Genomic DNA, 26,307 nt, shown 5'->3' with positions numbered 1-26,307 from the left:
TCACTTAACTAATTTAGCAGGAAGTTTTAGATCAAAGTTTACTGATGTAGGGAACAATTAGGCATATCTGTAGGGTGAGGTAAAGGATCCTGAGAAAGGAGATTCACCTCCTAACTGAAGAAGTCAGGTTGGCAGGAGGGATTAGCGTTGGAAAATGGGGACTCCTTTATCTTTGATTTAGGTGGGAATGAAGAAAAGATGGACATAGGAACAGAGAAACATGGAAATAGACATAAGTACTGATTACCCGGCCCATTCAAGGTCACATACCTTGTCTGTTCTTCCTTTATAGTATACGTGACCAGAGCTTTTCTATACTCCTGAAGTGGGGCTAAAGCCCAAAGATGAAGAAAAAGACTCTAAGTGCCCAGCATTCTAAATTCAAGGGTCTGCCAGATCCTTCCCTAGGCATCAGTTCAAATCCCAGCTCTCCTACCACCTCTGTTTCCACCTTTGCCAATATAAGAGGACCAGAGGACTGAAAGTGGAGGAGGGTTACTTGGGGTGCACGGTGCATAGAGAGAGGCTCTGTGCTTCCCATCCATGGGAGGTGCTTCCCTTCCTGAAGTAGAGGTAAATGAAAAGGATTGTTCAAGAATTGTAAAGATTTGTGGTTTCAGCATGAAAGGAAGTTATTGGTATTTCATTTCTCAACTGGTTTCTGCTTAGCCAGCTGACTCTCTGACCTGCCCTGTACCACCTGAATAGGGAAAACAGAAGTGAGAAAAATAGAATGTGGGACAGTCTTTCTGAGAAGGATGCCAAGATACCCCCTTCAATGCCCAGTTCCCACGATGTATGGAGATGCGTCCTATAACTGCCCATAAGAGATGATTGTGGCAGATGGAAGAGACTGAGGAAACTAAACATGCTGATAGGCTAGCTTTGGGGTTGAAGTTGAGGCGAAGCTGGACACACATCAGAGGGCTGTGGAATAAAACTGGAGGTCAGACTGTTAAGGGGGCCAAGTCTCATAGGGGATCTCTAATGCTTAGGAGATCTGCACAGAAGCAAAACCTGCGGGGCCCATTGCAGCTCTCATGTGTCACGGTGCAGACTGGCAACAATGAGCTGGAGCAGCTAACCCACAAGTGGGCTAAGGAAAATGTTTGGCACAACCACTGGAGCCAAAGACAGCTCTAGCCAGCACTGAGGTGTGTGAGGGGAGGAGATGAGCTTTGAATTGAATTTGGCATAAAAAGATTTATAAACAGAAAGGACTAAAGCTTAAATGCTAAACTGAAGCTGTTCTGATAGGCACAGAATTTGGGAAGTTAAAAAAATTAAGCCATGATGCTGTTAAGGGACCCACTACTCAGTTAGATAGGAGAGTTCAACAAAAGTTTCATGTTTACAACCCCAGTGAATTGACACTGCAACCACCCAGTTACAAAAATGAGACTTGGATTTAAAGCCCATAGACTGTAATGTCGGCTCTTAGAGAGCAAGCACCATGTTTATATTAATACTTCCTCTATAATCCCTTAGAGAATTTAGATCACTCTTGAACGCCTAATCAAGGCTAAATATCTATTGAACCATGAATTAACTGATCAAGTTGGTTTTTCCCACAGGTTGGTGGAATAAATTTTACCTCTGCAGGTTTATGTGGAACAGCAGAGACCCTGACCCCTGTTAGGAAATTAGTGGATACCATAAAAATATACACAAGGGACACCATAGAAATGTGCAGAAGTTTGGTCACATTCAAGGTCAACCCTTAACCTCTCTGTCCTCAGAACCTCTCTGCAGACTTCCATCTGTCCCTCGTCACAGAGTCCAGTCCATTTCCTATTACCAAATAAGGCCTTTTTGGAAATTAAACTCCCATTTTGGTGATATGGTTTCATTCATTTATTCAACAATTATTTTTGAGTTCCTCCTATGCATCAGGCACTCTTCCAGTTAATCAATAGTGAGCAAAGCACTCCTGCTGTCATGGTCTAGTGGGAGGGACACTGATCTAATAAAAGAAGCACATAAACAAGTGTATAAACACAAGTGAGTCAAGCGTTGTGGAGGAAAGGAGCCTGACCCTGTGAGAGCATATGTCAGAGAAGTGATACCTGGCCTGGGCTCAGGGGAAATCTTGGGCTGAGAGCTGATGATGGATAGGAGATAACTGGTAAAGAGCAGCTTGGATGAAATTTGTGGTAGCATTGTTTCTGACACAGGGAATCCCATGTGCACATATCCTTCAATGGGAGGGAACATGGCATCTTTGAGGAGCTTATTATGTAGTTCAGGAATAAAATCATAAGCTAAATAACTCTTGCTTGGTTTGACTCTGGGAAAATGACCTGTCCTTTAATCTCTCCCTCCCTATTTTCTCAAATACAAATTGGAAAGTGGTTTTTACTCATCTCCTTGCTGAAAGCTTCTCACTAGCATCCCATGACAAGTTAAAGGCCCTGAACAATATCAGAGAAAGCATACAATTAACCTAAGCTGGGCACAGGTTTGGGGGGCAAAGGGCCCAGGAAGAACAGAGGAGGAACATCGTCCCTGGCCAGGTCATTCCTGTTAATGGGCTAAACAAGCATCTGACTCCAACATTCATTGACAGTATCTTTCCCAGGAGTTTGAGGGACGTGTCCTGAAGCACATTCTTCCAGAAAGTACTGCTAAGATGGCCTCTTGATCCTAGTTCCTGGGAAGAATTGAGCACTAAAGAGTTAAGAAGGCACAACCTTATAAGGAGAGGAAACAAAGGATCTAGTTCCTGATTAAAGCAAAGCCAAGTTTTCTTCATTAGGTACTCAGTGAGGAGAAGGGAAATCAATAGAGGAGCTATAGTTGTTGCCTTCCCGTCAAACCATCCCAAACTGATCCATCACAGTCATGCCCTGTGGAGTCAGGCTTTTAAGTATGCTGTCTCTGGAGTGCGTAGCTGATTTCTGTGCCAAGCAGAGAATGGAATTTTCCCAACAGAAATACGTTGACTAAGGGTAATGGTGGTTTTACTGTAAAACAGAAGTTCATAGAAAGCTTTAAAAGCACCATTTACAAGACTGAAATTAAGGCTTGTGGGTTTAACCTTTGTAGGACCCTGCATTGCTCTCACTGCTGCAGTCCCTGTAGGTGCTGTGCTTTTAGGCTTTCCTCCCTTGAGCTCTCCTGCCTTTCCCTTGTGTTTATCTCACAGGGAGGCATTGGCTCTGGAACCAGACAGATCTTCAGGCAAATCCTGGGGAGTCTTTGACCACCCTGCACCTCAGTTTCTTTGTGAGGTGAGATAATCGGATAACCCACCTCATAGGGCTGAGGGGAGACTTAACTAGTTAATATCTCTAAAGTACTTTGTGTCTGGCAGTTAAATCTCAAATGGAAGCTCCATGACTACAGGCATTTTTGTGCATTTTTGTTCACTGTTGCCTCCTCAGCACCTAGAACAGTGCCAGGTACAAAGTAGGTACCCAATAAATATCTTCAAGTAAACGAATGGCACATTTTTCTCAGTAAGTTTGTCTATAGTTATATCCACTCTTTAAAGTCCCTTGAGAAGAAAAATATCTTCTCTTCTACTTGTGACTTTGTAAAATATCTAAGGCAGATCTTGGCTCCCTGCATCCACTTTTGCCCTCCTCCAAGCATAAATCTTTTCTTCCCTAAAACCTTTAGATGTTTCCCCTGTTCTTAATATAAAGTTCAATATCCTTAAGGTGGTTTACATACACATCATGTTTTCGCCGTTGCTTTCACAGTGCAGTTTTTGCTGACTCTCTAAACTAGGTTGGATAGCCCTTTTTTACGTTTCCATAACATTCCATATGCCCCTGTCATATCATTTAGCGTATAGGAAAATTTGTCATACTGGTATTCCTACCTGATTGAAGAGCGCACCAGGGCCAGGATTCTGCTTGTCTTGTTCAGCATGGTGTCCCTGAAGCCTAGCCAAATGTGCAACACTCTACAGGTGCTCACAAATATATTTGTAAAGAAATGTCAAATGAAGAACACATAAAGAACAAAGGCTTTGGCGTCGGGCATACTGAGTTCTGATTTTACCTTCACCATCTGCCAGTCTTGTGATCTTGGCCAAGATACTTACCTTTATAGAGTCTTAATTTTTACCTATGTAAAATAGAGATAGTACAGCCAATCTCACAGGTTCCTTTTTTAAAAAAGTTTAAATGGATACAGTATGTAAAATATCTCAAACAGTAGCTGGCTCATAATATATGCTTAATCAAATTAATTATAATTGTTATAATTATTATCATTAATAACATAAGCCTGGCCTTGAAGATAAGCTAATCTACCCCTTCAAAACAAGTAATAGTCAACAAATAATTAAGAATACCTTTTTTTATTAGACTCCTTAATTAATCTCTGACATCAAGGTGAGATACATATATTTTTGGCTTAAGGATGGAAAAATCAACTGATGAGTAGTTATTCCCTTTACCAACACAAATGACCACTTTATTTTCAATCTTGTTATAGCATCTGGGGCTTGTTTCTCTTCTTACATTTGGTTCACATATTTTATAGCTAATATATGATTCAGGTGAGCAGAAGAAGATAGAGTGTTTATGGGCTATGCATTGTGTTAGACCCTTCATATACATTATATCATGTACTAATTACTAGCAAATAAATGGAGAAACCATGTGGTGGTTAAGAGTATGTTGTTTAGAGTCAAAGATATTTAGGTTGAAATCCCAGCCCAGTTAAGTAACTGGGCCACCATGGTGAAGCTTGAAGGATAGGGCCTGGCATATAAATGTCCCATAAATGGTTATTATGATTATATTATAAAATCATAATTATAAAATATTATATTGTAAAATTGGTAGACATTTGCAAGGCTAATGAATAATTTTTTTTTTTGAGAAGAATTACCTGAGTCTTCACAGAAAGATCTTAAGTTAAGCAGACACAGCAAACTATTCCAGGAAAGTTCTCATCACTTTGTCACTGGAATATTGATCATCACGGTCACTGGTTAAATAGATATGTTTCTTGGGAGATCCTGAGAAGGCAACTGTAGTTTGAAACTATGACAGGTTTCATTTTACGGTAATTTGAATGGTCCCTGTAAAGGTGAAGTTGTCCAGGTAGATCCCTGTCCTGGGAGAAGGGAAACAAAATGGATCCTGATGGTCACATGAGAAACAGGCAGGAAATAGAGAATAATTCAGTAGAGTTCTTGAAATGTGGTTCTAGTTGTTGTATTGCTGGAATACGGCAACTACTTTACTACTTTTTAAAGGAGTCTGTACTTCGGAAACTTGATTGTATTGATTGCACTTTCTTTGGTTGTATCCTCTAGTACCTTAGCCAAGAGATGCTCTATTGACTTATTGTGCTAAGACAAAGTAGGAGAGATGAGAACCAAATGCTATGATTATTACAAGAAGCAAGGGGTGTGGGCAGTGGTCCAAGAAGAAGGTATAATCTCTCCAGGTAAATAAAGGGGTTTTCTAGGCTCTTGGGTGGAGAAGACTCCTCAGTTCATTCCTTGTGCTATATTTTGTTGCAAAAGGAACTGATTGCTTTTCTCTTCTGTATTTAAGAGAAAATGGGGGAAAAGAGAAAAAATACAGGGGAAAATTATGAAGAGAAACCATGCTGATGTGGGAGAAGTGGTAGCTGGAGGCAGGAAAAATGCTCCAATATAGCCATTCCCAAGTGGGTTTGCAGAAAGAAAGCCTTAGAAAGACCTATAGCTCTAAGTTCCTTGCTAACCGCCCTCTTCCTTAAGTATAGATGGTCTTAAACTATCCGTGCTATTTCCTTTCATAATGAGGCTTTAGTCTTTGCCTAGTGCTATTTTCATGCTAGGCGTTCGGTATAAGGTAGATGAATAAATGCAAAGCATGTCTGGCACCCCCGTGATCAGAAATGTCTTTCTTTTTTAAATTAATTTGATTTATTTTTTATACAGAGAGTTCTTATTACTCATCCATTTTATACACATTAGTGTATACATGTCAATCCCAATCACCCAATTCATCACACACCCCCGCCACTCCCGCCGGCTTTCCCCCCTTGGTGTCCATACATTTGTTCTCTACATCTGTGTATCAACTTCTGCCCTGCAAACTGGTTCATCTGTACAATTTTTCTAGGTTCCACATACAAGCGTTAATATACAATATTTGTTTTTCTCTTTCTGACTTACTTCACTCTGTATGACAGTCTCTAGATCCATCCACGTCTCAACAAATGACCCAATTTCATTCCTTTTTAGGGCTGAGTAATATTCCATCGTATATATGTACCACTTCTTCTTTATCAATTTATCTGTCAATGGGCATTTAGGTTGCTTCCATGACCTGGCTATTGTAAATAGTGCTGCAGTGAACACTGGAGGTGCATGTGTCTTTTTGAATTATGTTTTTCTCTGGGTATACACCCAAGAGTGGGATTGCTGGGTCATATGTATGGTAATTCTATTTTTAGTTTTTTAAGGAACCTCCATACAGTTCGCCATAGTGGCTGTATCAATTTACATTCCCACCAACAGTACAAGAGGGTTCCCTTTTCTCCACACCCTCTCCAGCATTTGTTGTTTGTACATTTTCTGATGAGGCCCATTCTAACTGGTGTAAGGTGATACCTCATTGTGGTTTTGATTTGCATTTCTCTAATAATAAGTGATGTTGAACAACTTTTCATGTACTCCTTGGTGACCTGTATGTCTCCTTTGGAGAAATGTTTATTTAGGTCTTCTGCCCATTTTTGGATTGGGTTGTTTGCTTTTTAAATATTGAGCTGCATAAGCTGTTTATATATTTTGGAGATAAATCCTTTGACCGTTGATTTGTTTGCAAATATTTTCTCCCATTCTGAGGGTTGTCTTTTCGTCTTGCTTATGGTTTCCTTTGCTGTGCAAAGGCTTTGAAGTTTCATGACGTTCCATTTGTTAATTTTTGTTTTTATTTCCATTACTCTAGGAGGTGAATCAAAAAAGATCTTCCTGTGATTTATGTCAAAGAGTGTTCTTCCTACGTTTTCCTCTAAGAGTTTTATAGTGTCCGGTCTTACATTTAGGTCTTTAATCCATTTTGAGTTTATTTTTGTGTATGGTTTTAGGGAGTGTTCTAAGTTCATTCTTTTACATGTAGCTGCCCAGTTTTCCCAGCACCACTTATTGAGGAGACTGCCTTTTCTCCATTGTATATCCTTGCCTCCTTTTTCATAGATTAGTTGATCATAGGTGTGTGGGTTTATCTCTGGGCTTTCTATCTTGTTCCATTGATCTATGTTTCTGTTTTTGTGCCAGTACCATATTATCTTGATTACTGTAGCTGTGTAGTAGAGTCTGAAGTCAGGGAGTCTGATTCTTCAGGCTCCGTTTTATTCCCACAGTACTGTTTTGGCTATTTGAGTTTTTTGTGTCTCCATACAAATTTTAAGATTTTTTGTTCAGTTCTGTAAAAAATGCCATTGGTAATTTGATAGGGATTGCATTGAATCTGTAGAGTGCTTTGGGTAGTATAGTCATTTTCACAATATTGATTCTTCCAATCCAAGACCATGGTATATCTCTCCATCTGTTTGTATCATCTTTAATTTCTTTCATCAGTGTCTTATGGTTTTCTGCATCCAGGTCATTTTTCTCCCTAGGTAGATTTATTCCTAGGTATTTTATTCTTTCTGTTGCAGGGGTAAATGGGAGTGTTTCCTTAATTTCTCTTTCAGAGTTTTCATCATTAGTGTATAGAAATGCAAGAGATTTCTGTGCATTAATTTTCTATCCTGCAACTTTACAAAATTCATTGATTAGCTCTAGTAGTTTTCTGGTGACATCTTTAGGATTCTCTATGTATTGTATCATGTCATCTGTAAACAGTGACATTTTTACTTCTTTTCCAATTTGTATTCCTTTTATTTCTTTTCTTCTCTGATTGCCGTGGCTAGGACTTCCAAAACTATGTTGAATAATAGTGGTGAGAGTGGATGTCCTTGTCTTTTTCCTGATCTTAGAGGAAATGCTTTCAGTTTTTCACCATTGAGAATGATGTTTGCTGTGGGTTTGTCATATATGACCTTTATTATGTTGAGGTAGTTTCCCTCTGCCCACTTTCTGGAGAGTTTTTATCATAAATGGGTGTTGAATTTTGTCAAAAGCTTTTTCTGCATCTATTGAGATGATCATATGGTTTTATTCTTCAATTTGTTAATATGGTGTATCACATTGATTGATTTGCGTATATTGAAGAATCCTTGCATCCCTGGGATAAATCCCACATGGTCATGGTGTATGATCCTGTTAATGTGTTGTTGGATTCTGTTTGCTGGAATTTTGTGGAGGATTTTTGCATCTATATTCATCAGTGATATCGGTCTGAAATTTTCTTCTTTTGTAATATCTTTGTCTAGTTTTGGTATTAGGGTGATGGTGGCCTCATAGAATGAGTTTGGGAGTGTTCCTTCCTCTGCAACTTTTAGGAAGATATTGAGAAGGATGGGTGTTAGCTCTTCTCTAAATGCTTGATAGAATTCACCTGTGAAGCCATCTTGTCCTGGACTTTTGTTTGTTGGAAGGTTTTTAATCACAGTTTCAATTTCATTACTTGTGATTGGTCTGTTCATATTTTCTATTTCTTCCTGGTTCAGTCTTGGAAGGTTATACCTTTCTAAGAATATGTCCATTTCTTCCAGGTTGTCCATTTTATTGGCATAGAGTTGCTTGTAGTAGTCTCTTAGGATGCTTTGTGTTTCTGTGGTGTCTGTTGTAACTTCTCCTTTTTCATTTTTAATTTTATTGATTTGAGTCCTCTCTCTCTTTTTATTGATGAGTCTGGCTAATGGTTTGTCAACTTTGCTTATCTTCTCAAAGAACCAGCTTTTAGTTTTATTGATCTTTGCTATTGTTTTCTTTCTTTCTATTTCATGTATTTCTGTTTGATCTTTATGATTACATTCTTTCTGCTAACTTTGGGTTTTGTTTGTTCTTCTTTCTCTAGTTCCTTTAGGAGTAAGGTTAAATTGTTTACTTGGGATGTTTCTTGTTTCTTGCGGTAAGCTTGTATAGCTATAAACTTCCCTCTTAGAACTCCATTTGCTGCATGACACAGGTTTTGTATTGTTTTGTTTTCATTGTCTTTTGTCTCTAGGTATTTTTTGATGTCCTCTTTGATTTCTTCAGTGATGTCTTGGTTATTTAGTAACGTATTGTTTAGCCTCCATGTGTTTGTGTATTTTACATTTATTTCCCTGTAATTGATTTCTAAATCTCATAGCATTGTGGTCAGAAAAGATGCTTGATATGATTTCAGTTTCCTTAAATTTACTGAGGCTGATTTGTGACCCAGGATGTGATCTGTCCTGGAGAGTATTCCATGCGCACTTGGGAAGAAAGTGTAATCTGCTGTTTTTGGATGGAATGTCCTGTAAATATCAATTAAATCTACTGGTCTATTGTGTCATTTGAAGCTTCTCTTTCCTTATTTACATTCATTTTGGATGATCTGTCCATTGGTGTAAGTGAGGTGTTAAAGTTCCCCACTATTATTGTGTTACTGTCGATTTCCTCTTTTACAGCTGTTAGCAGTTGCCTTATGTATTGAGGTGCTCCTATGTTGGGTGCATATACATTTATAATTGTTATATCTTCTTGGATTGATCCGTTGATCATTATGTAGTGTCCTTCTTTGTCTCTTGTAACATTCTTTATTTTAAAGTCTATTTTATCTGATACGAGTATAGCTACTCCAGCTTTCTTTTCATTTCCATTTGTGTGGAATATCTTTTTCCATTCCCTCACTTTTATTCTGTATGTGTCCCTAGGTCTGAAGTGGGTCTCTTGTTGACAACATATATATGGGTCTTGTTTTTGTATCCATTCAGCAAGCCTGTGTCTTTTGTTTGGAGCATTTAAACCATTCACGTTTAAGGTAATTATCAATATGTATGTTCCTATGACCATTTTCTTAATTGTTTTGGGTTTGATTTTGTAGGTCCTTTTCTTCTCTTTTGTCTCCCACTTAGAGAAGTTCCTTTAGCATTTGTTGTAGAGCTGGTTTCGTGGTGCTGAGTTCTCTTAGCTTTTTCTTGTCTGTAAAGCTTTTGATTTCTCCATCGAATCTGAATGAGATCCTTGCCAGGTAGAGTAATCTTGGTTGTAGGTTCTTCCCTTTCATCACTTTAAGTATATCATGCCACTCCCTTCTGGCTTGTAGAGTTTATGCTGAGAAATCAGCTATTAACGTTGTGGGAGTTCCCTTGTATATTATTTGTTGTTTTTCCCTTGCTGCTTTCAATAATTTTTCTTGGTGTTTAATTTTTGCTAATTTGATTACTATGTGTCTTGGCATATTTCTCCTTGGTTTTATCCTGTATGGGACTCTCTGTGCTTCCTGGACTTGGGTGGCTATTTCCTTTCCCATGTTAGGGAAGTTTTCAACTATAATCTCTTCAAATATTTTCTCGGGTCCGTTCTCTGTCTCTTCTCCTTCTGGGACCCCTATAATGTGAATGTTGTTGCATTTAATGTTGTCCCAGAGATCTCTTAGGCTATCTTCATTTCTTTTCATTCTTTTTTCTTTATTCTGTTCTGCAGCAGTGAATTCCACCATTCTGTCTTCCAGGTCACTTATCCGTTCTTCTGCCTCAGTTATTCTGCTATTGGACCCTTCTTGTGTAGTTTTTATTTCAGTTATTGTGTTGTTCATCTCTGTTTGTTTGTTCTTTAATTCTTCTAGGTGTTTGTTAACCATTTCTTGCATCTTCTTGATCTTTGCCTCCATTCTTTTTCCGAGATCCTGGATAGTCTTCACTATCATTATTCTGGGTTCTTTTTCTGGAAGGTTGCCTATCTCCACTTCATTTAGTTGTTTTTCTGGGGTTTTATCTTGTTCCTTCATGTGGTACATAACCCTCTGCCTTTTCATCTTGTCTATCTTTCTGTGAATGTGGTTTTTGTTCCACAGGCTACATGATTATAGTTCTTCTTGTTTCTGCTGTCTTCCCTCTGGTGGATGAGGCTGTCTAAGAGGCTTTTGCAAGTTTCTTGATGGCAGCGACTGGTGGTGGGTAGAGGTGACTCTTGCTCTGGTGGGCAGAGCTCAGAAAAAGTTTATCCGCTTCTGCTGATGAGTGGGGCTGTGTTCCCTCCCTCTTGGTTGTTTTGCCTGAGGCAACCCAACGTTGGAGCCTACCTGGGCTCTTTGGTGGAGCTAATGGCAGACTCTGGGAGGGCTCACACCAAGGAGTACTTCCCAGAACTTCTGCTGCCAGTGTACTTTTCTCCACAGTGAGCCACAGCCACCACCACCCACTCCCCCCCGCCTCTGCAGGAGATCCTCTAACAGTAGCAGGTAGGTCTGGTTCAGTCTCCCCTGTGGTCACTGCTCCTTCCCCTGTATCCTGCTGCTCACACTACTTTGTGTGTGCCCTCCAAGAGTGGAGTCTCTGTTTCCCCCAGTCTTGTCGAAGTCCTGCAATCAATTCCCACTAGGCTTCAAAGTCTGATTCTCTAGGAATTCCTCCTCCCATTGCCAGACCCCCAGGTTGGGAAGCCTGATGTGGGGCTCAGAACCTTCACTCCAGTTGGTGGAATTCTGTGGTATAAGTGTTCTCCAGTCTGTGAGTCACACACCCAGCAGTTATGGGATTTGGTTTTACTGTGATTGCACCCCTCCTACCATCTCACTGTGGCTTCTTCTTTGTCTTTGGATGTAGGCTACCTTTTTTGGTGAGTTCCAGTGTCTTCCTGTCAATGGTTGTACAGCAGCTAGTTGTGATTCTGGTGTTCTCACAAGAGGGAATGAGAGCATGTTGTTCTACTCCACCATCTTGGTTTAGGGCCCCCAAAGTATGTCTTGACATGGGCTGTGATGACGCATCACAACCCAAAGTCTATTTTTATTGATCAGCTTTTAGAAAGTACAAAAGATGAGCAAAGATTCTAAATTGGATCATAGGCACTCAATATTTAATCAGCTTTTGTTTATTACTAGCAGCTTGACGTTTATCTGAAGAATTCTTTTTTTAGAGAGGCATGATTCAAATAAATTTTCCCTTCATGAATGAAGGTGAGTAAATGAATCTGTTGTGGAAAGTTCTCAACATTGAGTGGCCTCTGCTGTCGCCATATATGCCAGTGGTCACTGTAGTTTTAAGGTATTAAGAGTTTTAAATTTTATTTTATACATGTGTGATTAAGGTGCTCTTGCCACATGCTGTGATGACTAATACCTTACACTGATGGGAACATTTCTTTACTGGACCTGTTTTTGGACTTTTTTCCCCATTGAGTCCTTTATGATAGGTAAAATTTAACCATTTTATGGATAAAGAAAACCAAGTCTCAGCAATCTTAAGTAACTTTCTTTGCACTACGATATCTGTGGAATTTGATAGGGAAGGTATGAAATAGGTTGGCGTAGCTCTGCTTCAGTGAATGGCAACTTTGTTGAAGGTCTGTATGTTTCTACAATGTTTACCATTAACTAATATAACATATATACACAGCACAAGGAGACTGGCTAATTCTACACAATACCAATGTGACAGAAAGGTAGAAAAGTCAACCTGCAGCAGAGTTTGTTCATAAAATGCCAAGAATATCGTATTCTTTTGGCCTTTAAAATTAATTGTATTCACCAGGTTTTTTTGACATCATATAGCAAACTGTGATGAATGAAGAAAACGTTGAATATAACTGAAGAATAAGAAATAACCTAAGTGCTTTCCTTGGGAGAAAATATAGAAGGGAGTGTAGTGGATGTTGCAGTGTACTACCTAGGTTAACCCCTCACTGCCCTTTAGGACTGAAGCCCTTGTTTCACAGGTTACTGAGAGTATCAGTAGCCAACCAACCTCAGTTGGGGCTATCTTTGGGATTTGTCTTCAGCAAACAATCCCTTCCTCAGGTCAGCCAGCATCCAGAGCCTCGTAGACATAGGGGAATAAAGACGACCTCTAGCCCCAGTTTAGGGCAGCTCTGAAAGGCCATCCAGCTCTAGAACTCTTGTAGGATTGGCTGAGACCTTTGTTGTTACTGCATCATGGTTCTCTGCCCATCTCTGCTTCCTACAACCCCTCAAAAGTGTTGAGAACACTCTTCAGTAAAGTTGTTGCCAGCAAATCTCAGAGTTCCCTTTCCAGGAAACTTGACTTGAGATGTAAGGGAAGGGAATAATGGTCGATAACATTTACTGAGCACTTAGTATGTGTCAGACCCTTTTCTGGGTGTTTTACATTTATCCTCACTAAACCAGGTTAGTAGATACTGTTATTATGCCCATTCTAGAGCTGAGGAAATTGAGGTGCAGTAAGATTAAGAAATTTATCCAGAGTTGCAGTGAGTGGAATTGTCAGGATTCAAAACTCAAGCAACCTGAGGGGCAGTAGAGAATAAGCATACTCAGCAAAGAGGGAGGTGAAAGGAGAAAGCAGTCAGGGGAGTAAGGTGAGAATAGAAACAGTGTAGCATAAAGATGGCAGACAAAGGGGAAGTGCAATGGGGGAGGGGTGGTGAGATAGCTAGGGGCTGCAGGGAGTCTAAGAAGGATTGAGGAAATGCCTTTATGCTTCTCCAACTGTGACATCAACAATGTCAAGATTAATAAACTTTTTTTTTCAAAAGTTATATCTTCCTTTCACTAAAATCTTGAGCTAGAATTTTTCTCTAAGACTCAAAAATAAATGCATTAAAATTCTGAAATCTGATAAAATCAAATCCTGGTGAAGGTGTGAAAGGACAAGGACACGGGACTGTTTCCTGGTACCACCACTGTAGAAACGACTTGGCTTTACCTTGTAAAGCTGAACATTCTCATTGTCTATGACCCAGCAACTTTACTCCAAGACATACACCCCAGAGAAAATTCTGCATATATTCCCTAGGAAATATGTTAAAGATTGTTAAGAGTAGCACTGTTGTAAAAGCAAATAATTGGGGACAATGACAATATCCATTAATTAGAGAATGGCCAAATAAATTGCAGTATACTTCTCTACTGGAGTGATATACATCAGTGAAACATGAATGAACTGCAGTGATACACACAGCATGTATGAATCATTACACGCATAATTCTGGGTGAAATAAGTGAATTGCAAAATAAAAATAGTAATACTTACAAAGCACTTACTCTGTGTAGGGCACTGTTCTAATTTCTATAGATACATTAATTCATTAACTCCACCAAGACCCTAAGAGGTAGATATCACTATTATCACCCCTACTTTATTGAAGTGGAAACCAAATCCCATAGAATTTAAGTAAGTTGCCTAGGTCCCTCAGATACTAAGTGGCAGAGCTAGAATTTGTACACAAGCAGCTTAACACCCGAGACTATACCCTTATCAAAGTAATCTTCTGCTTTGCCATGCAGTATGATACAAGTTTTAAATAAAGTTTAAAAATAAGCAAAACCAAATATGTGTGTGTGAATATATACACACATATTTATCACACGCTGTATATATAGTGTATATATATGTACGTACATATAGATTTTGTATGTATATAGTATATGTATATGCCAAGGAATGATGAACTCCCAGTTCAAGATGTTGTTACCTCTCTCTTGGGAAGACAGTGGAATGGGTCAGGGAAGGAGAGTATAGATAGATACCATGGTGTTTGCGTAACAGGGAAGAGCCAATTTTGACGCCATGTTGGATCTGTTTCTTTGAATTTAGCCTTTGCTTTTCGTTGCTTTTTCTAGTATAATCATACATAATGGCCTGCCTCAGGGAACCCTACCCACCTGTAAATGGCTTCAATAAAGAAGAAATTAACACATCCCTTCCCCGATGTTTTGCAAGACTGATGGCCCTTTTTACTTTATTTCCTCTCCGCCTCTCCCTCTCTATTCTGCCTTTTTACTTTACTTCTCTCTCTGATTCTGTAAAAGAAACTGGCATCCAGACCCCGATAAGATGGTTTTTTGGGGACTCTAGTCCGCCATCTTCTCGGTCTGCTGGCTTTCCGAATAAAGTCGTAATCCTTGCCTCAACAACTCATCTCCGATTTATTGGCCTTTTGTGGGGCAAGCATGGTCTCAGTAATATTTGTAATATCTAGTTCTTAAGCTGGTAGTGGATTTATGGTTGTTTATTTTATTATTCTGCTTCATAACCTTACATAATACATAAATGTAGAATGTGAGTTATGCCTCAACTATTACATTAAAGAAGAACCATCTGGGGAACCTGCTATAATGTGAATTCCTAGGTCCATCTCTAGAATTTTCAGGGTTGGAAAAACCCTGTGAGAGAGATTTGGTCAAATCCTTATCACTTGAATCCATTGTCTACTGCTACTTAACAAACAATCCCAAACTCAGTGGCTTAAATATCAACCACTGTCTTGTTATGATTCTGTGGGTCAGCAGTCTGGGCTAGAATTAGCTGGTACAGCTGCAGTCTTCTGGCTGCCTGACTGCCCTTGATGGTCTAAGGTGGCCTTGTTCACATCTGGGTTCTGCCATCAGCTGGTCTTCATGTGGCCTCTCACCTTCAGGTCTCACTGGGCTTCTTTTCATGGTGTCAGGCAGCCTTTTAAGAGGGCAGGAGGAGAAGCTGCAAGGCTTCTGTAGTGTAACTGCTTGACTTTAAGGTTTTTGGTTGTAATGTAATTGCCTGACATTAAGCTTTTTGATTGCTGAGGCATCCATTTCAAAGACATCCATCTCGAAAACAAATTTCCAGCTGTAGGACACAGCTACTAGCAAAACAACTAGATAAGGAGCTAGGCTGTCCCCCGCACCCCCCACCAGTGAAGTTTCCCTTTTAGAAGCCCTGAGTAACCTAGATAATGGAAGATTTCTCCCTTCCCATGCCCTGATTCCCATTCTTATGTTTTAAATTCTCCAATAAAGAATGAACTTGTGAAACTCCACCCCACTCTTGGACCCCAATGAAGGCAAAGCCCCAGGTCCACACTCTTCCCTCTATCTCTGCCAAGACCTTGCTGTGTGGTCTCTGCATGCTGTGAACCCTCCAGGACCTGTGATCAATAAATCTTCAAAGTTCCCTGATGATTTTGTTGAGGGATATCCTGCAGTCATAATAAGAACCACAAGGTCCAATCTAGCCATAACACTGGCTCCAGTGGCAGTGGGAGAATGTCTGTGGGGCTCGCTAGGAGCAGATATGGCCAAGTGAGTGCTTCAGGCATTCACTATCAGTACACTGGGGTCTTTTGCTACATTCTTTTGTAGAAAACAATCACGTGGCAAGGTCAGATAGAAGCCATAAATAAATGGACTGTCCCTCAGGATGATATAAATGGCAAAGTCTGTTGCAAAGGAGTGTGCATGTAGGGATGGGTGGAATTATTGCAGCTATCTTTGCAAGCAATTTATCACACCAGTGATAGAGCACATGCATTTGGTCAGAGACTCTTTTGTGTTTTTCTTTTCCTTTTTAAAAAACTATTTTGTTGAGGTATGATTGACAATGTAAAAAGCTGCACATATTGAAAGATGAATTTGGAGATAAGTATACACCCATGAAACCATCACCACCAACAAGGCCATAGACGTGTCTGTTACCTCCCAAACTTTCCTCTCACTCTTTTATTATTATTATCATTATTATTTGTGTGTGTGTGTGTGTGTGTGTGTGTGTGTGTGTGTATAGGGGTAAGAACACTTAATCTTTTGTGTTTCTGATGCCCTCGTTGGCACACACTCTGAAGATAGGCAACTGACCAGTGATTTGAGGGCTGAGTTCCTGACCAGATTCACCTTTGTTCAAAATTACACCTGCTCTAAGATACAAGTGGCATAATACTATAAACAACTTAAATGTTCATCAATACTGGACTAGTTAAGTAAATTACAGTACCTCCCAAAACAGATACACCTTTAGCAACAAACCTTCCATTAAAAATAATAAAGTAGATTTCCAGTTGACATAAAATGATCTCCAAGGTAAATTAGTAAATAAAAAAGCAAAATACAGAAGAGCATATATATTATATACTACCATTTGCACTTTTAAAGGATGTGTTTATATGCATAAGCTCTCTCTTGAAGAATGCACACAAAAAAGAAACTGCTGATATTGGTTTTCTCAGAGGAAACAAAAAAGGACAACTCGGGGGCTGGGGCATGAGGGAGAATTATTTTTGCATTGTTTGAATTCTGTTAACATGAATATGAATCATTACCACATTAATAGAATAAATAAATCCTTTGTTCCTGCTTGCCTGCATACTTCCACCTAGGAATCATATCTGAAGCAGAAGTTTAAAGATTTAAGAGAAAATAAGATTTAGACATCTGTATGCATGGATGAGGTCAATGCCTTGAAGATAAATAGTAGAACCCCTCAGCTAACTCTTTTCCTGACGGAGGAAAAGACCAGGTCAGGACATTGAAGCTGCCAGCCTAGAGCCCAGAGGTCTGTGTAGGACACAAGTTTTACCTGTTTCATAGACACTGACCAAAAGGCAGGTTCGTACCCTCCGATTTTAGGGTCTTATTTCAGCATGAATATAGGGATTGTATATAATGAAAGAAAGATCACTCCTCCTAAGTAGTTCTTGTCTCAGTTTCTCATCAAGGTAATTTATAAAAGTAGATGCTTCAAAAACCATCATTCAGTTCTCCCTTCCCAAGTAGATCTTAGGCAGCCGCTGAGATGATTCATTCAACACTTTTCTTGGCCCTACTGAAATATAACCAGAGGAGCTTACCTGTGGTGGTATTTTGGGGAGATATCTGTTATATGAACCTCACCTGAGGGTGCTGACCCTGAACACCCAGGTGTCCTTCCAGAAGCAATTTTGCTCATGGTGTGGAACAACCTGTGATATGTCTCTGATATGGAGAACTCAAGGTGCAAAACACTTGAGTAAATTGTTCACTTAGCTTAGGCCAGACATTCCTCATCTCTCCTAGGACCAGCGATCCTTGGTCCTTGGTTCTTAATGAGAAGCTGTGCTGCTTCACCATGTTGCAGGTTTCCTGGTAAATAAGACTAAGCAAGAATTCTACTCTCAGAGTCATGAGAGGGGCCTCATTAACCCATCACCAGGAATGACAATGTTTTATGGACCTTTGTGGCCAGTCTAGATTGTATTGCTTTCTTTACCCTATTATGGACTTAGGCGAGGTTTACTTAGGCAATTATACTCTGTCTTTGAAAATAATGTTATTTTAGGATGTAGTTCATTCAGTATCTCCAAATCTCCTTATATGACACACCAGCCTGTTTTTAATTCTACTAAGTATATATAGTTAGAAATTAATCAGAAGGAACAATTAGGCTCATTTTGGAAGAAAGAGCACACAGAAACAAGAAGAAAGATTTCTTTCAAACAGAAATGAATTCCACCACTCATCAGCAGCCTCCAGATGAACTAAAGCAATTCTTTGAACAAATTTGGAACACCAGATCTGGTACAACTTCTAAATTCCCTTGCAATGTGTATGCCTCACTTGGCACGTTTCCTGTCCCACATATTTAGGTAGAGTTCATGCCTAAATGGGGCCTGGATTCTGAAAGCCTTCTTTCTGGCTCCAGAGATAGTTATAGGTCAGTAAATGTTAAATTTGGAGTTTGGGCTGGAGCTCTCCTAAATTGTTCTAGTTAAGGTGGAAAAGTCACTTGTAAAAACAACAACCTTGGGGAGACCTGAGAAATGGACAGTTAGGGCCATTTCCTCTCTAATCTTTAGACTCCAGACCCTTAGTTGGGATCCCCCTGATTGGAAGCTGGATGTTCCCAGCCCAGGCATCAACCCATGGCTCTGATCTTTCCCTCCAGTCCTCCTTTGTCCCTTTTGAACTCAAATCTTCTTGAAGGGCATTCTTTTTTGGGCTCCCTTTCCTCTGGAATAGAAAAGTCAGTTGCTATGCTGCCCACCATAAATTATGGCAAAGAGAACACAACCTCTCTGGTCCTCCTATGAGCTGGGCATGGGGCCAGGCATTTTTACACATATTTTCTCATTTTATCTTTTTAACGAATCCTTAGAATAAGAAATATTATTTTCCATGTACAGGTTGATTACCCAAAACTGAGAGTTAAGGAACTTCTCCAAGGTCATTCAGTTAATAAATGGCAGAAGCACCATTTAGAACCAGGCCTAATCCAGAGCCTGTGTTCCTTATAAAATCTCCCTCTCCTGTCCTCTTTTCATGGAACCCCAAAATTTCATATTTGCATTGATTCTTTCCTTTGGCTTCCTTTTAATTGAAGGCTCCTGTTAAATTTCAAATGTGCCCCCAATCAGTAACACATTAAAATCCATAAAGGTCTTGTTCTGTTCAGAAGACAATATAAGTCATATCTTATATGGGATCTGCACAGCACAGACCATTTAGGCAAAGGCAACATATTTTTAACAACAACTAAAATTTGACAGCATTTTTGACCTTACAGAGCCCTTTTACATATAGAACTGAATTAATCCTTACAATACATCTGTGCTGTCATCTCACCTTTACCCCAGTTTATAAATAATGAAATGGAGAGTGAGAGAGATTCAGTCATTTGTCTATGGCCCCATATCTAGCGAATGGCAGAGCAGGGCTTAAACTCAGGTCTTCTGGCTCTGGATACTGCTGTCCTGACACCATAGTCTCTGTTGATTTTGAATAACCTTCAAAGGTCCACAAGACCAATAGAACCTCAGTGCTCTTATTCCATTGTCCCCAGTGTTTGACCTTGTCCAAGTTAGCATTACTCCCTGAGTTAAGGTATGATAATGATGATACTGGAAAGAAAAGCATTAGACAGGTTAGTTGTTAGCATGGATTATTTTTCTGATTAAAATTTCACAGTGTCCCAGACTGGAGAACACTTATACCACAGAAGCCCACCCACTGGAGTTAAGGTTCTGAGCCCCACATCAGGCTTCCCAACCTTGGGGTCCGGCAACAGGAGGAGGAATTCCTAGAGAATCAGACTTTGAAGTCTAATGGGATTTGATTGCAGGACTTTGACAGGACTAGGGGAAACAGAGACTCCACTCTTGGAGGGCACACACAAAGTAGTGTGAGCAGCAGGACACAGACGATGGAGCAGTGACCCAGGGGAGACTGAACCAAACCTAGCTGCTAGTGTTAGAGAGTCTCCGGCAGAGGCAGGGGGTGGCTGTGGCTCACTGTGGAGAAAAGTACACTGGCAGCAGAAGTTCTGGGAAGTACTCCTTGGTGTGAGCCCTCCCAGAGTCTGCCATTAGCTCCACCAAAGAGCTCAGGTAAGCTCCAGTGTTGGGTTGCCTCAGGCCAAACAACCAACAGGGAGGGAACCCAGCCCCACCCATCAGCAGAAGTGGATAAACTTTTTCTGAGCTCTGCCCACCAGAGCAAGAGTCAGCTCTACCCACCACCAGTTGCTCCCATCAAGAAACTTGCAAAAGCCTCTTAGATAGCCTCATCCACCAGAGGGAAGACAGCAGAAGCAAGAAGAACTATAACCCTGTAGCCTGTGGAACAAAAACCACATTCACAGAAAGATAGTCAAGATGAAAAGGCAGAGGGTTACGTACCAGATGAGGGAAAAAGATAAAATACCAGAAAAACAACTAAATGAAGTGGAGATAAACAACCTTCCAGAAAAAGAATCCAGAATAATGATAGTAAAGATGATCCAGGACCTTGGAAAAAGAGCGAGGCAAAGATCAAGAAGATGAAAGAAATGTTTAACAAAGACATGGAAGAATAAAAGAACAAACAAACAGAGTTGAACAGTAAAATAACTGAAATGAAAACTACACTAGAAGGAATCAATAACAGAATAACGGAGGCAGAAGAACGGATAAGTGACCTGGAAGAAAGAATGGTGGAATTCACTGCTGCAGAACAGAATAAAGAGAAAAGAATGAAAAGAAATGAAGACAGCCTAAGAGACCCCCGGGACAACATTAAATGCAACAACATTCGCATTATAGGGGTCCCAGAAGGAGAAGAGAGAGAGAAAGACCTGAGAAAATATTTGAAGACATTATAGTTGAAAACTTCCTTAACATGGGAAAGGAAATAGCTACCCAAATCCAGGAAGTGCAGCAAGTCCCATACAGGATAAAACCAAGGAGAAACATGCCGAGACACATAGTAATCAAAATGGCAAAAATTAAACACCAAGAAAAATTATTGAAAACAGCAAGGGAAAAACAAGAAATAACATACAAGGGAACTCTCATAAGGTAAACAGCTGATTTCTCAGCATAAACTCTACATGCCAGAAGGGAGTGGATGATATACTTAAAGTGATGAAAAGGAAGAACCTACAACCAAGATTACTCTACCTGGCAAGGATCTCATTCAGATTCAATGGAGAAATCAAAAGCTTTACAGACAAGCAAAAGCTAAGAGAATTCAGCACCAGGAAACCAGCTCTATAAAAAGTGCAAAAGGAACTTCTGTAAGTGGGAAACACAAGAGAAGAAGAGTACCTACAAAATCAAATCCAAAACAAGAAAATGGTCATAGGAACATACATATCGATAATTACCTTAAACGTGAATGGATTAAATGTTCCAAACAAAAGACAGAGGCTTGCTGAATGGATACAAAAACAAGACCCATATATATGCTGTTGACAAGAGACCCACTTCAGACCTAGGGACACATACAGACTGAAAGTGAAGGGATGGAAAAAGATATTCCACACAAATGGAAATGAAAAGAAAGCTGGAGTAGCTATACTCATATCAGATAAAATAGACTTTAAAATAAAGAATGTTACAAGTGACAAGGAAGGACACTACATAATGATCAAGGGATCAATTCAAAAAGAAGATATAACAATTATAAATATATATGCACCCAACATAGGGGCACCTCAATACATAAGGCAACTGCTAACAGCTATAAAAGAGGAAATTGACAGTAACACAATTAGTGGGGGACTTTAACACCTCACTTACACCAACGGACAGATCATCGAAAATGACAATAAATAAGGAAACACAAGCTTTAAATGACACAATAGACCAGATAGATTTAATTGATATTTATAGGACATTCCATCCAAACACAGCAGATTACACTTTCTTCTCAAGTGTACCTGGAACATTCTCCAGGATAGAACATACTTTGGGTCACAAATCAAGCCTCAGTATATTTAAGAAAATTGAAATCATATCAAGCATCTTTTCTGACTACAACGCTATGAGATTAGAAATGAATTACAGGGAAAAAAATGTAAAAAATACAAACACATGGAGACTAAACAATATGCTACTAAATAACCAAGAGATCACTGAAGAAATAGAAAAGAAAATAAAAAAATATGTAGAGACAAATGACAATGAAAACACGATGATCCAAAACCTATGGGATGCAGCAAAAGCAATTCTAAGAGGGAAGTTTATAGCTATACAAGCCTACCTCAAGAAACAAGAAAAATCTCAAATAAACTATCTAACCCTACACCTAAAGGAACTAGAGAAAGAATAACAAACAAAATCCAAAGTTATCAAGTTAGCAGAAGGAAAGAAATCATAAAGATCAGAGCAGAAATAAATGAAATAGCAACAAAGTAAACAATAGCAAAGATCAATGAAACTAAAAGCTGGTTCTTTGAGAAGATAAACAAAATTAAAAACCTTTAGCCAGACCCATCAAGAAAAAGAGGGAGAGGACTCAAATCAATAAAATTTGAAATGAAAAAGGAGAAGTTACAACATACACCACAGAAATACAAAGCATCCTAAGAGACTACTACAAGCAACTCTATGCCAATAAAATGGACAACCTGGAAGAAATGGACATATTCTTAGAAAGGTATAACCTTCCTAGACTGAACCAGGAAGAAATAGAAAATATGAACAGACCAATCGCAAGTAATGAAATTGAAACTGTGATTAAAAATCTTCCAACAAACAAAAGTCCAGGACAAGATGGCTTCACAGGTGAATTCTATCAAGCATTTAGAGAAGAGCTAACACCCATCCTTCTCAATATCTTCCTAAAAATTGCAGAGGAAGGAACACTCCCAAACTCATTCTATGAGACCACCATCACCCTAATACCAAAACTAGACAAAGATATTACAAAAGAAGAAAATTTCAGACCGATATCACTGATGAATATAGATGCAAAAATCCTCCACAAAATTCCAGCAAACAGAATCCAACAACACATTAACAGGATCATACACCATGACCATGTGGGATTTATCCCAGGGATGCAAGGATTCTTCAATATACGCAAATCAATCAATGTGATACACCATATTAACAAATTGAAGAATAAAACCATATGATCATCTCAATAGATGCAGAAAAAGCTTTTGACAAAATTCAACACCCATTTATGATAAAAACTCTCCAGAAAGTGGGCAGAGAGGGAACCTACCTCAATATAATAAAGGTCATATATGACAAACCCACAGCAAACATCATTCCCAATGGTGAAAAACTGAAAGCATTTCCTCTAAGATCCGGAAAAAGACAAGGATGCCCACTTTCGCCACTATTATTGAACATCGTTTTGGAAATCCTAACCACAGCAATCAGAGAAGAAAAAGAACTACAAGGAATGCAAATTGGAAAAGAATAAGTAAAACTGTCACTGTTTGCACATGACATGATACTATATATAGAGAATCCTAAAAATGTCACTAGAAAACTACTAGAGCTAATCAATGAATTTGGTAAATTTGCAGGATACAAAATTAATGCACAGAAATCTCTTGCATTCCTATACACTAATGATGAAAAATGTGAAAGAGAAATTAAGGAAACACTCCCATTTACCATTGCAACAAAAAGAATAAAATACCTAGGAATAAACTTACCTAGGGAGACAAAAGACCTATATGCAGAAAACTATAAGACACTGATGAAAGAAATTAAAGTTGATACCAACAGATGAGAGATACACCATGTTCTTGGATTGGAAGAAACAATCTTTTGAAAATGGCTATACTACCCAAAGCAATCTACAGATTCAATGCAATCTCCATCAAATTACCAATGGCATTTTTTACGGAACTAGAACAAAACCTTTTAAAATTTGTATGGAGAAACAAAAGACCCTGAATAGCCAAAGCAGTCTTGAGGGAAAAAAATGGAGCAGAAGGAATCAGACTCCCTGACTTCAGACTATACTACAAAGCTACAGTAATCAAGACAATATGGTACTGGCACAAAAACAGAAACATAGATCAATGGAATAAGATAGAAAGCCCAGGAATAAACCCACCCACCTATGGTCAACTAATCTATGACAAAGAAGGCAAGGATATACAATGGAGAAAAGGCAGTCTCCTCAATAAGTAGTGCCTGGGAATCTGGACAGCTACATGTAAAAGAATGAAATTAAAACACTCCCTAACACTATACACAAAAATAAACTCAAAATGGATTCGAGACCTAAATGTAAGACCAGACACTATAAAATTCTTAGAGGAAAATATAGGAAGAACACTCTTTGACATAAATCACAGCAAGATCTTTTTTGATCCACCTCCTAGAGTAATGGAAATAAAAACAAAAATAAACAAATGGGACGTAATGAAACTTAAAAGCTTTTGCACAGCTAAGGAAACTACAAACAAGATGAAAAGACAACCCTCAGAACGGGAGAAAATATTTGCAAATAAATCAACAAACAAAGGATTAATCTCCAAAATATATAAACAGCTCTTGCAGCTCAATATTAAAAAAGCAAACAACCCAATCCAAAAATGGGCAGAAGACCCAAATAGACATTTCTCCAAAGAAGACATACAGATCACAAAGGAGCACATGAAAAGCTGCTCATCATAACTAATTATTAGAGAAATGCAGATCAAAACCACAATGAGTATCACCTTACACCAGTTAGAATGGGCATCATCAGAAAATGTACAAACAACAAATGCTGGAGAGGGTGTGGAGAAAAGGGAACCCTCTTGTACTGTTGGTAGGAATGTAAATTGATACAGCCACTATGGAGAACAGTCTCTAGGTTCCTTAAAAATCTAAAAATAGAATTATCATATGATCCGGCAATCCCACTACTGGGCATATACCCAGAGAAAACCATAATTCAAAAAGACACATGCACCCCAATGTTCATTGCAGCACTATTTACAATAGCCAGGTCATGGAAGCAACCTAAATGCCCATCGACAGACGAATTGATAAAGAAGAAGTGGTACATATATACGATGGAATATTACTCAGCCCTAAAAAGGAACGAAATTGGGTCATTTGTTGAGACATGGATGGATCTAGACACTGTCATACAGAGTGAAGTAAGTCAGAAAGAGAAAAACAAATATCGTATATTAATACATGTGTGTGGAACCTAGAATGATGGTACAGATGAACCGGTTTGCAGGGCTGAATCTGAGACATAGATGTAGAGGACAAATGTATGGACACCAAGGGGGGAAAGCTGCAGAGTGGTGGGGATGGTGGTGTGATGATTTGGGTGATTGAGATTGACATGTATACACTGATATGTATAAAATTGATGACTAATAAGAACCTGCTGTATAAAAAAATAAATAAAATAAAATTCAAAAATTAAAAAAAAAAACTTCACTGTGTCCAAAGTAGCTCCACAAACCTTTAAAAAGGTTATCAAATATTTGTCGAAAATGAGAGAATGGAGGACTAATGAGAAGACAGAGAGAGGCCTTTGACATTGAATTTTATCTCCAAATCATTTACTATTGATCATTCATGCATTTGTTCATTCTTGTGTTCATTCAACAATTATTTTTTGAGTGTCTGCTGTCTGCCAGGTTTATTACAGGGATTACAGATACACCAAGAAAGGAGACAAATTCCTTTCCTTCATAAAGTTTACAGGTATGGAGGAGACTTTAATATGTAAGTAAATCGGTAAATGAAATGATTTCAGATTGTTGTGCAGTGAAGAAACTAACCAGGATAATGAACCATAGAGTAATTAGGAAGGGTGAGATACAAAGGAGTATTTCTGTCAGGTAGATCAGAATAGACTTTTTTAAAAATAATAATTTTATTGAAAGAAAAGACTTTTTTGAGGAGGGGATAGTTGGTATAAACGAGAAAGAGAAAATCAGCCCAGAGAAGGACATTTCAAGCAGAGGGAGCTGGAAGGACTAGGATTTGAGTCAAGAAAAGTCTTGGGGAGTTCAAAGAACAGAAAAATGGACAGTATAAGCAGAAGATGCTTAGCAAGTGGAGAATGAGTGGAAGGCAGGGACCAGATCATGGAGTACTTTGGAGGCCAGAGGCTCGCTTAGTTCTAATTATAATGGAAAGTCACTGTAGAACTTTAAGTAAGACAATTTGATTTTTGTTTCAAAGAGATCGTTCTAGCTACTATGAAAATGGGCCAAAGGGGAGTAAAATTAGAATCAGGGAGATTGCTTTAAGAGGTATACAAATAAGAAGAATGAAAAATGATAAAAGCTTGAACTAGGATGGGGTCATCAAACTATGGCCCAGGGACCAAATCTGGC

This window comes from Orcinus orca, chromosome 1 (assembly GCF_937001465.1).
Source record: "Orcinus orca chromosome 1, mOrcOrc1.1, whole genome shotgun sequence".
Classification (NCBI taxonomy): Eukaryota; Metazoa; Chordata; class Mammalia; order Artiodactyla; family Delphinidae; genus Orcinus; species Orcinus orca.
Note: the sequence above shows the minus strand (reverse complement) of the source record.